A 13187-nucleotide genomic window follows, 5' to 3' on the forward strand; every position below is an offset into this window, starting at 1 on the left:
GCATTGTTTAAAGAACTTAGAAGTTTGCAAACTAAAGCCTCCCTTAAATAAGAAAATAAGTGTAATTTTTTCGACATTTTGCCCCCCCCCCCCGACTATGTCTCATATAGCTCTACTAGTTTTGAATTTGCTATGTAGTCAAGGATAACGTTGAACTCCTGTCTTCCTGCCTGCACCTTCAGAATGCTGGGATTACTGGTGTGTGGCAACACACACAATTATATTTACCCACCTAAAAATGGGGATTGGTGAGTTCTCTTCTGCAATCTACCTATACAGACAGAGTCCCAGTTTATAGAAACATGGTGTGAGGAAGCTTAGAGTTTGTGACCCTCCAGCTCCAAAAGCCAGGGCCATCATTTACTCTCCCTGTTTTGTAGAGCTGGGTTTTAGTTTCACAGTGGTGTGTGGGACCCTGGTACGGCCCTGTGTGGAACCCTAGTATTCTCTCACAGTTGTGTTCTGTGAGAATAGATGAGCATTAACATTCCCTTAGGACCCATCAGTCATGGTTGTCCCCTTGGCAAGGTGTCCTTTGGCCGTCTCTGCCCCACTCTCCACTGTTCGCCTTCCTTTCTGACTGCCTGCCCTATGGGCCTATGTTGCCTTCCAGCACTCAGACCTGGACAGTCAGGAGTTGAGGCTCCTGACTTCCAGTTCAGTGGCAGAGAGGACAGAACACAGTGTCCATGGGAGACTGAGAAATAAAAGCAGCTGCTTTGCTTTTTCTTTTCTTTTTAAATCCCTCCCTCCCTCCCTCCCTCCCTCCCTCCCTCCCTCCCTCCCTCCCTCTCTCTCTCCCTCCCTCTCTTTCTCCTTGGTTTTCCAAGACAGGATTTCTCTGTAGCTTTGGAGAGTGTCGTGGAATTAGCTCTTACAGACCAGGCTGGCCTTGAACTCACAGAGATCCCCCTATCTCTGCCTCCTGAGTGCTGAGATTAAAGGCATGCACCACCAACACTCGGCAGGAAAAAAAATTCTTTAAAAGCAGATGTACACTTTAAAGAACCGTGGCGGGGGCTGCTGGGCCACACGGCTGCAACTGTTCAGGCAGCATCGTGGCACCAGTGAAGCCACCTGCCACAATGCAGGACCACAGTGACATTAAGAGCCCCACTGGCCACATGAAAGTTAAAAATAAAAAGAGTGGAAGTAGAAGGAACATAAGACAAATGTAGAGGCTGCCTTTCACTGTCTCCACAGCGCATCTCTCTCCACCTTCAGACACTGGAGGGGTTAACCTCTATCCTTCTGTACATGTTTGTGTCTGTGTAGTGAATGTGTGCAGGTGTGTGTTTGTGTGTGTGTGTGTGGTGTGTGTGTGTGTGTGTAAACTAGATGACCAGATGGCAACCCTTGGTGTTTTTCCTCAGACCCCAGCTACTCTCTGATTTTTTTTGCCACTTTCTGATTTTGAGACAGGGTCTCTAGCTGGCCTAGAGCTCTCAAGGTAGGCTAGGCTGGCCCACCGGTGAACCCAAGGGGTCCCCTGTCTTTGATGCCAAGCAGTGGCAACACAGTGAGTGTCACTATGCTGGGCTACTTTTATCTGTGTTCTGAGGATTGAACTGAGACCCTTGTGTTCAGAGAGCAAGTACTTCACCAACTGAACCTTCTCTCTGGCCCCAAGAAATATTTATTACACAGTATATCTCAAGCGGCTCTGAGCCCCATGAGGAAGGGTGGATTGGAAACCTGGGTCTCTCTGACCATGTGAGGTTGATTTGTCATTGTCAATAAATCGAAAGAATCAGGAAGCATATTCATCATTATACCTTAACATTAAAATGCATCAAACCTTCCCATTTGTTATTTAAATTAAGTATTCTCATTAAATACAACCTTGTAGGTGAACTTTTTCATTTAAACCGTATCGCACAAGAGATTTGGTTTCACAAGTGTGTTTCACTTACTGGTTTTGAGATCTATTTGCACCGAGCTACGTAGGGCACGGACTCAGTCTTTTCAATGGTTATCAATGTTCTTCTCTGGATGTACATTTTATTTATGTGTTCTTCTTTATATGCACCCTGAGATCCCTCCAATTTCTTCATGTTAGGGAGGGAGGGGGAAAGAGACCACTAGTGAACAAGTTCATGCATGACGTTCCCTGAGATGTGGCATGTATTAGGTGAAGGCCCTCAGGATTACAGGTCTCTTCTACTCATGGGTGAGGGGTTTTCTGGGGGCAGAAGTGGAATTGTCACACGAGAGGATGCGCTTTAGATGTCTGGACGAGAAGACTCACAAAGCCTCTTTTGTTGTATCCTCTTCTTGAATAAGTTATAGAAACTCCAGAAGAGGTCAGGTTCTTGTTTTCAGAGGTTAAATCTGTCAACTACAATCCTCTCTCTCTCTCTCTCTCTCTCTCTCTCTCTCTCTCTCTCTCTCTGTGTGTGTGTGTGTGTGTGTATACACATGTACTCGGGTATATATGGAGCTGATAGGTCGATGCTAGGAGGCTTCTGCTATTGTTCTTTTTCCTCATATTCTCAGACAGGGTCTCTCACAGAGCCCGGAGTGTGCTGATTGCTGTCCAGTGTGCTCCAGGAATATGCCTGTCTCTGCTCGGAGCATTGTAGATGTAGGTTTTACATGGGTACCAAGGAACCCACACTCATTCTTGCTGAGTAGGCATTTTACCAACGGAGCCACCTCCTCAGCTCCCAATCTTACATATTCTTGAATGCTCCAATAGAACTTTCTGCAATGATGAGAATGTGCTAAAATCCCTACTGCCAGGCAGACCCCAGAAATCACTGGCCAGCTGGCCCAGATTGGTGAGCTCCAGATCAGTGAGAGAACTGTTCTAAAAAGCAAAAGGGAAGGGAGGAAGAAAGAAGATGGTGTGCCTGAGCAATGACACCTGAGGTTGTTTTCTTGTCTCCACATGCATACAGATGCTTACATGCACAAACATATGTACACACTCATGCCTAACACACATGCAATAGCCAAAATCTTCACTGTCTGCTATTGTAGCTATTAAGCCACATTCCTCTTGTGGACTCTGTAAATGTGCCTATCAGGGACAAGGGCTGAATGAAGAAAGGGAATAAAAGAAGGACACGACTACTCCTGATGTCTGGAGAAGATTTTTATTGCAGCTATAAGGGAGAAAGCAGGTAGAGGCAAGAGTCCAGGCTGAACATGGCCCACAGACTAAACCAGACCATGAGAGGAGAGAGGGAGAGGAGAGCAAGGAGGAGCTGCGGGGGGACCAAGAGGCAGCCAGAGGCCAAGAGACCACTAGTGTAGACAAATGGCTGGATTATTAGGGTTCAGGTTGGGGAAAGGGAATCAGAAGCCTAACCTCTTGGAGTGAGAGGTTTAGGGTAGGGGGTGGAATGAGAAGTTCTGGGAGGAGCCACAGGTACCCCATAAAACTCAGAGCTGGCCAGCATCCGCTTTGATATGTCAGCAGGCACCTCAGTTAGCCTTTTGTCCTCTGTGTCTGAGACCTAAAGAAAACCTGTATTTTAAGTTTTATTTAAGTTTAATTAATGTAGCTTTAACCAGTTGTGTGTATGTGGCGGCTCCATATCAGACAGCCCAGGCAGAAGGGTCTGCACTGCCCTGCAAAATACAACTGTTGTATTTTACTAGGACCAACCTATTTTTTAATTTTTCCTAAAGATTATGGAGAGCTGGAAGTACAGTCTGATGTGTTGATCAAGAGGCCCAGGGATTTTAAACTGTAAATGGGGAGATAAACCGGGGGAAAACTAAGTGGCGTCATTTGAATTTATTAGCCCTCCTTGTTTGAGGCGCCTGTCTGCCTTGCTCTGGCTGGGGCCTCTGTCAATTGCTGTACAGTCCTTTGGGGCAGCTCTTTGTAAAGTGAATTGATGGCTATGTAAATACTGCCATTAACCTTAAGCACCTCAGACAGCTCCTTGGGCGGTGCAGTTTTCTTGTCCTTGAAAAAAATGCTTGATGGATGCTAAGATAGTACACTGTGCCCCCCCCCCCCCCCATACCTCTTTAACAGGCTGAAGCATCAGGCTTCTTGCTGTTACAAAATAAGGAAGCCCATGGAGTTGAGGGCACACAAAGATCATATAACAGATTATTTAACTTAATTTGAGAAAGGATCTCATGTAGCACAAGCTGGCCTGAACTCCCTGTGTAGCCTAGAATGGCCTTGAACTACTGATCCTCTGGTATCTACCTTCCCAATACTGGGCCATAGTCATTCACCGCCACAGCTGCCTCTGCACACTTAGGTTTGTAAGTACGTACTTTGATTTGTAATGTGGAATCTTTGATTAAAGGAAGTCCATGGGAAACCTGGGTTTTAACAGAGTTTGGCATATACTTTGAAGTTAGGCATATGGGTCTGGGGAGACGGCTTAGTCATTAAGATGACTGCTCTACAAGCTTGAGGACGGGAGCCTGGATCCCTGGCGCCAATATGAAAAGCCTGGTGGAGTGTGCCTGTAACCCAGTGCTGGAGAGATAGCTCCTAAGCTGGGGGGTGGGGGGGTGGGGAGGTTTGAAGGGCTGGAACATTGATGGGCTTGACCTGTGCAGGCAGCCTCAGTGGCTGTGAGCTCTTATATCCAGAATTCCCAACCTCTGATGTTTTTTTCCCATTTCTTCACTGATGTTCTTTGAAGTGTGTGTGTGTGTGAGAGAGAGAGCTCGCACTTGTGCACACATGTGCACTGGCATGTGTGCGCACATAAATGTCCACTTAGGACTGAGCACTCTTTACACAGTCACTTGTGCACTATGGCCAGATGTGAGTCTCTTTACTAACTGCTTCCCGATCAAAAAGAAGCTTCTCTGATGAAGGCTGTGAGCTGTAATAATCAATGGGAATAAAGATAAGTAGAATGCAGCTTGATACCATATCTAGTTAGCAAAAATGATAAGAGTAGGCTCTTCTCTAGGGCTTTTGATCTACCAGTCACAGGTCCTTTGCTAGGATTCTAGTCCTAGGTATGAAACTCCTCCTGTGAAGTCAGCCTTAAATCCAGTAAAACAAACAAACAAACAAACAGTTGGTTTATCGCACCAGTGGGAGTGTCTTGCCAAGCTTCTCATTATTGTAGCACACAAGGTTCATAACTGAATAAGACTACTGGTATTTTTTTTTCTCCTCCAGCAGCTTTTATTATACTTTCTAGCACTACGAAAGGTAACCATCATGGGGGGGAAACTTGCAATTCAGTGCTAGCTTGATCTCTTCTTGTTCTGTGACCAGTGTGCAGTGTCTTCAGCAACAGAATCTTTATTTTCTTGAGAAATACTTTCAGAAGTAAGGGGAATGGGGATCAGAGAAAGAGGCTAGGAAATATTTCTATCCACTTGGTTGAAGGAAAAACAGAAACTGTATCAAGAAGTAGCACCAAAAATTGACAGTTGCCAAACACTTGTTTTCTTTCTAGTATCCTCTGTGGCCTTTCTTTCTGTGGAGGACTGTGCATACAAAATAGACATATACAGTAGAAGGTGGTGTTTTGTCTGAATCATAGCCTTTCCTTGGTTTCTAGTAAGGCACGTACTACATAGAATCAAGACTATGTTTCACAGCTTCCATTGTACAATGGCAATGTGACTTATACGGAGAGTGGAATATTTGAGAAGTTTTTTGAAATTAGTGGTGGGATCCTTTCTTAATCTTGTCATGTCCTGGGATCTGATGCACTAGTTGGTGCTGCAGCAACCATTTTTAACTGAGGAGTGGCCTTGAGGAGGAAAGACAGCTGCGAAAATGACAGGGTGGGGAGCAAGAAGCAGGTTGAGGCCCCGTGTTTCTGAGGTGCTTGCGGCACTGAAATAGGGCATTGAGAAAATGCTCTTGCTCAAAAGCTTCAGCTTCTCATTTGGACTCGCAGGAAACTAATGCCACATGAAAGCCTGGTGTCTGCCTTCATTTCATGTCCATCCCTTGGCCGAAGGTCACCTTGAGTTCCAAAAAGAGCAAATCCTGGAGTAAAAACAGTTACCTTGTGGGAACCAGATTGGTGCCCTCAGAGATGACAGTACAGACTAGGTTAACAATCTCCAGGACCACTTGTGGGTCCTGAGTAGAGGCAATGATGGGTCAAGGATCTGTGGGACCACTCCTTGACCAGGACTGTTTAGTTATGCGTACCACTTGCTTGCTATGCTATTTAAGCCTAAACATCACGTGGTACCCAAAGAAGAGCTTGATGTCACTAGATGCCTTTATTTATTCAAATGTTTCCAGTGTGGCTTTATTGAATACATCTCCTACCCCTGTTTTTCACCATTACTGTCGACTTAATTGTTGTATTGGGTGGGTGGCCAACCTTAGTCTACTGAGACCTCCAGAGCCCTGTCATAAATGGCTGGCAATGGTGCTTGCTTGGTCTACCCATCGTGGGCTTCAATTTTGTAAAAAGCCATTTGTGTAGAGGCCTTCATTTCTTAGATCATTGTTCCTCTCAGTGGGCTGAAATGGTACAGCAGAAAGGTCAGTGAGGTCAGCTCCTTAGCCCTAAAAGGATAGGACGACCACCACCCGGAAACCCGGGCTGCTCTTTGGAGTGTTATGCACACTTCTGTAAGACCCAAGTTCTGTGAAAAGAACAGGTATGGTGGGTCTGAAATTGGAGGGGAGGTGCCACCGCAGGAGTGACCTGGAGCCATTTCTGGGGAGGCGAGAAGTGAAGGAAAACTGGGTCTTGGGATGTAGATCAGAGGTAGATCAGTAGTCCTGCATGCTCAAGGACTGGGTTGGATCCCTGACGCTGAAAAAAAAAAAAAGACTTAAAATAAAAATGAATAAAAAAAAATAGAAAAAAGAAGAAAAGAGAAGCGTCAAGGGTATTAAACACCATCAGAGATTTCTTCAAATTGCCAATCTGGAAGTTAGTTACAACTCATTCTCAAATAAATTGAAGCCTTCTCCGTTTGATGTGTTTTGACAGGAAATGTATATTTACTGCCTGAAATGACTCCAATTGCCGTGCTGTGAACCACAGTGTTTCATAAATGATTAACATTGAATGGAGGGCTCCTCACCCCGCTTCTTGAGCAGCATTCCACAGGAAGGAGCTCACCGCGGCGAGGTGTTTACTCTATTTCCTAAAGTACACATTTGCCCTTGGAGATTTTGATCTTGTCTGTCAAAAACAGTTATTGCCACTGCAGATAGAGAAATAGCCACACTCTGAAACGATGAACGGGTAAATTCAGCATATTTTGCTCGATTCAATATTTATTAAAAGACGATAGAAATTTCTCTTACACATATTTTTTCTCTTCCCTCATATGTTCCTCAAGTGCTTTTTCTATGAGACAGAAGGCTGAATATGATTCTTAATTCTAGTATGGATTTTGTATCTGGTGAGCTTCCATCTGCTAAGGGAGAATTGACTCCAATGGAAACAGAATGAAGGGTGTTTCATATGGAGGAAGGAATCTCATCAGTATGGAAACACTGACCTCCATCCAACTTGGAGGCTCAAACACTCTTTTCTTAAATTATTTTAAAAACTTACTTATTTTATTTTTCGCGAATGAGTGTTTTTGCCTGCAAGCCTGTGTACCACCTTCATGCAATACCTATGGGGACCAGAAGAGGGCAATGTTTCATGTTCTGGTTGCCAACGAACCAGAGCTTGTCCCAAGTTCTCAGAGCCCACATGAACACGTTAGGCTTTACAGTGTCAGATACTGACCAGGGGTGAATCATAGAGGCCTTTGAGAACCACTTCTCACAGCAGGGATGAGACCGGGAGGAGCTACACCAGCAATGATGGAAGTTTACATCAGTGCGGGGATTGGCAAATCTTTTCAGAAAATGGCTATAGTAAACATTTCCAGTTTTGCAGATACATTCATTCCTTGGCTTAGAGAGAGGGCTAAAAAAGTATGTAAATTAAGATGTAATTAATATTTTAATAACATTTTATGTTAGGAAAATTGGATTTCATATAATTTTTACATGCCTATAAATATTCTTTTGATATCCCCAAACCATTTGATTATTTTATTTATTTTTTGGTGGTGCTGGGAATAGAACTCAGGGCCTTATGCAATGAGATATATCAACTCTCTCTCAACCATTTGGAAATGGAAAAACTATTCTTCCTCTGCAGATTGTTCAAAGGCAGGCAAAGGGCGGGGCTTGGCCTCTGAGCATAGTCTGTCCTCTCCTAGACAAGAACAAAGACCTGTTTGTCTCCTTGGACTTGTGCTGGTCCAACGTCTACTGTTTTCACACCGGCTCACGCCCCCTGCCTCTGGGTGTGAGCGCGACAATTCATGTGTGAGCATGCGTGCAAACGGAGGCCGGAGGACAGCTCTGACCTTTGTTCCTTAGGCGCTGTCCACCTCGTTTTTGAGATAAGGTCTCTCAGTGCTCTGAAACTCACTAGGCGTGGCAACCTGGCCAGCAAGCCAGTCTCTGCCTCTCCACACTGGGACTGCAATTGTTAGTGACCACCCGTAGCTTATACGGATCCTAGGAGTGCTGGGGACTGAATTTGGGTCCCTGGGCTTTCTAGGGGAGTACTTTACTGATAGAGCCATCTCCCCAGTCTCTGTAGTTAACAAAACAAAACAAAGCAAAGCAAACAAAGCCCCCACTTTATTTATCACACATACACACATATTTATTGAAATAGACTTTTATTTGGTCTCAAATGTAAGACAGTACTGTCTGCGGAGTAGTGACTTGGTGTTTGGGGCGGTTAATGAACAGAGGTGACGCTTGTCTAGCCAGCCTGTCACTGCCTCTCCAGTGCTGGGATTGCAATTCTGAGAGCTGCCACCCTTTGCTTCCCAGGCTGGCATTGCCGCCTGCCCTATCCCCCTTCCTGATTCCTGGTGGCTAGCTTCATTTGGCTGCCCTGCCTGACCACCAGGTGTGAAAGGGGGCAGAGTAGGTGGCCTTCAGAAATCTGGCTGTCGAGAGATGCTTGCCTGGCTTTTCATGCTGGCTTCATCCCTGCAGCCCTTGGCAGACAAGGGGCCTCTTTTGCCAGCCCTCAGCCATAAAGCAGAAATACTATCAGGTGGGAATGAGGGGGGAGAGGGTGTGTCCTATAGCACATTGTTGGGTGCAGAAAGCTATTATTATATGTAAGTAGTCTCTGTGTAGACTATCAATTTTGCCTGTTGCTGGAACAAGTGGGGTTAGTGCTGGGAAGTGTAAGATCAGCTGGAAGTTTTCTCTTATTCATCCGTATGGGAGGGACAGATCCTACGTACCTACCCTCAGATATGAGCTCCTGCAGTGTCTGCTGGCTGGGGGAGTACTTTGGAGGAAAGCATTCCCACCCAGGGCATCTCCAGTAACACTTCTCCAGCCTTAGAACCCAGGGAAACACCTTAGACCCCCTAGGAGGAGGCATAAATGGTTTAACAGCCACGGAGATGTTTTCTTCCCTCCACTCTGTTATTCTCCGGTGCTTTTCTGAAACCCCACAGAGGCTCGTCTTCGGGCTTTCCAATGCTCAGGCTATCCCAGAAGGAAAATTGAATTTGATCTCTTGGAGCTTAAAAGGCCATCCGTGGATCCCGGGGCACTTGAGTGGGAGCCAGCTGCACCTTGGGCCTGGCGGTCTGCAGCCGAACCCGTTATTAATTCTCTTTGAATGCGGAGGCACTTGCAGACTGTGAAGTGTTGATTAACAGCGTGCTGCAAGCACGCTTATCTGGTCCAAGGGTTTGAATAGGGAAATCCAGCAGGCTGGGGGTTGGGGAAAACCACAGTATTTTACTGGGGAGCGGGGGGGGGGGGGGGGGAGGACACATAGTATTGCTCATACTGTTTTACATTCATGCTGCTCGCTGTTTTGCATTTAATTAGTGGGCAGTAGCGAAGTCAAGCAGCTAACACTTTGCTTGTGTCCTTGAGCTACGGCAGGCTTTTAATCATGGCTTTTCCTCTTTTTGCCCCAACCCTTTTGCTTTTGATGTACTACTGTTCTATAAGCAAATAAAAGCCACTGATTCAATAGGACTGGTCAAAAAAAAAAAAGAGTATTTTGGGTTTTTTTTCTTTTCCTGTTGTTTTATGATTAAAGGGACCAACACAGGTGTAGGAAAGCAAAACTGGCTCTTCTACCCCTTAGGAGTGAGCTTCTCTTTAATGTTCTAGAAAGTGGCAGACAGGTGGGGGAGAGGATGGACCGGTTCCTCCTATGGCGTGCTGATGATTTTGGGTGAAAAAAATGGGATAAAGGGTGCAGGAAACATTCTGTGAGCCTGGATCCAAAGAATGAATGAGAAGGATCAGTGATTCTTTCAAACGTGGCAGATGAATCATTGATCCGAGGGTGCTGGACGGGTGGGGAGCAATGCCCCAGAGGAGCGGTGTGCAGAATTAAAATGATTTCATGGTGTTTGGGCTGACGATCTGGCCACCAGAGCCCATTGCATGGGTAAAAGTGTGTTACTACTAATAAGAGCTTTGAGCCCAGGCAGCTGCAACCTGCAGGCATGCACAACCCACCTGTGCACTGGCTCTAGCGAGCTCCATTCATGCCATCTTTCTGCTTTATCTTTTCGGAGGCACTGATGTCATGAAGCCGCTTTCTGCCCTTCTCATGCAAGATTGCATGCAAACTTGAAGTCGTGGGTTCCTCCTCTTTATTAGTGCTCTAGTTAATTTTAAAAGCTAGGCAACAGATAGTGGGGTTCTGCACAGAGAAAACTTTTAAGCATTTTTTTTGGTGGTTTCTGTTTCTTTGGAATATGATCATAGTTAATTTTATTTATTTACTTTTTTTTTTTTTTTTTTTTTTTTTTTTTTTGGTTTTTCGAGATAGGGTTTCTCTGTGGCTTTGGAGCCTGTCCTGGAACTAGCTCTTGTAGACCAGGCTGGTCTCGAACTCACAGAGATCCGCCTACCTCTGCCTCCCAAGTGCTGGGATTAAAGGCGTGCGCCACCACCGCCCGGCTATTTATTTACTTTTTAAAATTTATTTATTTCTTTCTTTATTAAAGATTTCTGCCTCCTCCCCGCCACCGCCTCCTATTTCCCTCCCCCTCCCCCAATCAAGTCCCCCTCCCTCCTCAACCTTAAGAGCAATCAGGGTTCCCTGCCCTGTGGGAAGTCCAAGGACCACCCACCTCCATCCAGGTCTAGTCAGGTGAGCATCCACATCCAAACTGCCTAGGCTCCCACAAAGCCAGTACGTGCAGTAGGATCAAAAACCCACTGCCATTGTTCTTGAGTTCTCAGTAGTCCTCATTGTCTGCTATGTTCAGCGAGTCCGGTTTTATCCCATGCTTTTTCAGACCCAGGCCAGCTGGCCTTGGTGAGTTCCCGATAGAACATCCCCATTGTCTCAGTGTGTGGGTGCACCCCTCGCGGTCCTGAGTTCCTTGCTCGTGCTCTCTCTCCTTCTGCTCCTTATTTGGACCTTGAGATTTCAGTCCGGTGCTCCAATGTGGGTCTCTGTCTCTGTCTCCTTTCATTGCCTGATGAAGTTTAATATTCAGGAGGATGCCTATATGTTTTTCTTTGGATTCACCTTCTTATTTAGCTTCTCTAGGATCACGAATTATAGGCTCAATGTCCTTTATTTATGGCTAGAAACCAAATATGAGTGAGTACATCCCACGTTTCTCTTTTTGGGTCTGGCTCACCTCACTCAGGATAGTGTTCTCTATTTCCGCGAATGACTGACGTGGGGATTCTACAACGCAGTGACGTGCTCTGTGGACCCTTTGGGGGTCAGTAGTTTCAGCTTGGGAGGGATGGATGGGTGTGGTCATTGGCAAACCAAACCTTCAGCCTCTTTTACATTTCTGTTTCTCTGTGACATTGTTTATCATGCCTGTCACCTGGGAGGGTGTTTGAGAGGTGTCAGTGAACCAGCCCAGGGAGCCTGCTGAGCACAATGCCTTTGTTAGAGTCCCCTTTCCTTTTCCGTCTCCATCGAAATGCACAGGTGATGGACATGCCTCAGATCAGACTGTTTGATTCTAAATTAGCATCACCATTTTCTGTTCGCCGCTGCTGTCTTAGACGGAGACGATAGCGCTCTGTGGAAATGCTGCTAAGAAGGTCCAGTGCAGTCTCCTATGGGAAGAAAATGGATTATGGAGGATTAATCGTTACAGTTCATTTTATTGATTGCCTCGGCATAATTGCTTTCTTCTCAAGCACCGGTAGCGCTCCCAGCTACACGCTGCTCAGAATGTGAGCAGCACCCTTAACGTTTGGGGGGCTGTAGTCAATTCAGGAAAGAAAGGTGGGCTTGAATTCCCTTTTGAAGAGTGAAAAATGAACTAATTTTTCAGACCAACTCTTACCATCCTGTGTTTTCACATGTTTAGTAGATCTTTGGGAGATAGCAGTTGTGTTTCTTAAACAGGGAAGTCCTAAGCATTGAATCCGACTTTAGAATGATGTTCTGCTTTGGAAACCTATGGTGGTACAGTGGAATCTCACTGTGTATGGGATTTGCTGCTGAATTAAGTGTGTTAAAGAAAAATGAGAGACTTGGAGATGGCTCAGGGGGACACAGTGTTTGCTGGGCAAATATAAAGCCCCAACATTGAATGCTCGGTATCAGTATAAAACTCTGCTAATGGCTTCACAAATGCCTAGAACCCCAACACTGTTTATGTTAGTAAACACACACACACACACACACACACACACGGGAGTCACTGACAACCCAGTAAAACAATTTCTGACATGCTCTACAGAAGAATTCTTAGAGCTGAAGTTTGAGTGAACGCTAGTGATCTGGTCCCTGAGTGTGTCTCTCACAGAAGTTGAGAAATCACACTGCTGAAATAATTGTGCTTCTGAGTTTGAAAGTTCTATGGTGTGGCCAGTGGCTTGAGGGTTCTTCGACATCTTCTGGTTTAAAGGATAGGCTGTCTTCTCTTTTAACCCGAAGCCTCCTTAGCCGGATCTTACCAGATTTGTTGCTGTGAGGTTGCAGTGCTGTTCTGGAGACAAGCCCAGCTCTGGTTCCATCCTAAACCGAGTTTGTAAGTTACCGGTGCACGAGATTGCACTGTGCCCTTAGCAGCTTCCTTTTTATAGATAAGGATGGAGAGTTTATGTGACTTGCAGAGGTTACTGTCACAGACAGATACTAGGGTAGCCCGTGTGACCCTCACATCCTAGCACCCATGCCCTTGTGTGGTCCTCTCCTTTTGCATTTGAGTAAAACCTGACTTGTTTCTGCACTGACTTGTATGACTGGGACGTATAAGCCTGTGCTTTGCCAGCTGACGTGAAC

At 45.6% G+C, this 13187-nt stretch overlaps 1 protein-coding gene across 1 annotated transcript in view; it reads left to right on the top strand.

The window, feature by feature from the left end:
• Positions 1-13187, top strand: part of Tafa4 (TAFA chemokine like family member 4) — a 201012-nt gene that overhangs the window by 12044 nt on the left and 175781 nt on the right. The window lies entirely within an intron of this gene.

This window comes from Chionomys nivalis, chromosome 1 (assembly GCF_950005125.1).
Source record: "Chionomys nivalis chromosome 1, mChiNiv1.1, whole genome shotgun sequence".
Taxonomy (NCBI): Eukaryota; Metazoa; Chordata; class Mammalia; order Rodentia; family Cricetidae; genus Chionomys; species Chionomys nivalis.